This window comes from Primulina tabacum, chromosome 9, assembly GCF_025594145.1.
Source record: "Primulina tabacum isolate GXHZ01 chromosome 9, ASM2559414v2, whole genome shotgun sequence".
NCBI lineage: Eukaryota > Viridiplantae > Streptophyta > Magnoliopsida > Lamiales > Gesneriaceae > Primulina > Primulina tabacum.
In genome coordinates, this window is record NC_134558.1 from 7,252,917 (window position 1) to 7,253,490 (window position 574).

Genomic DNA, 574 nt, shown 5'->3' on the forward strand with positions numbered 1-574 from the left:
TAATTCAGATGATTCAGAACACAGTCCTGTTTGGAGGATCTGCAGTATATGACCCAAACACGCATATCGCGGATTTTCTTGAAATTTGTGATACTTTTAAATTCAATGGAGTTTCTGATGATGCTGTTAGGTTGCGTTTGTTTCCTTTCTCTTTACGTGATAAAGCTAAAGCATGGTTAAATTGTTTGCCTGTAGGTTCGATCACTACATGGGAAGACATGGCGAAAGCATTTCTCATTAAATACTTTCCTCCATCAAAGACCATGAAGCTGCGGGCAGACATTACAACATTTGCTCAATTCGATCAAAAGTCTTTATATGAGGCATGGGAACGCTTCAAGGATCTACTACGAAGATGCCCACATCACGAATTACCACTTGGGTTAGTCGTTCAAACATTTTATTATGGTTTGCTTACTCCTAACCGTACTATGATAGATGCTGCTGCTTGTGGAAACTTGTTGAGAAAAACTGCGGAAGAAGGATATGAGTTGTTGGAGGAGATGGCTGCTAGCAGCTATCATCCTCAATCTGAAAGAAACAACTAGCAGAGGAGTGCAGGAGTTCACCAGGT

At 40.8% G+C, this 574-nt stretch overlaps 1 non-coding gene across 1 annotated transcript; it reads right to left on the reverse strand.

Moving 5' to 3' along the window:
* Positions 1–267: 267 nt before the first annotated feature.
* On the reverse strand, positions 268–373 carry LOC142504661 (small nucleolar RNA R71). Its single transcript, XR_012804286.1, has one exon. It is a non-coding gene; the product is annotated as a small nucleolar RNA R71 (small nucleolar RNA).
* Between the last annotated feature and the right edge of the window lie 201 nt (positions 374–574).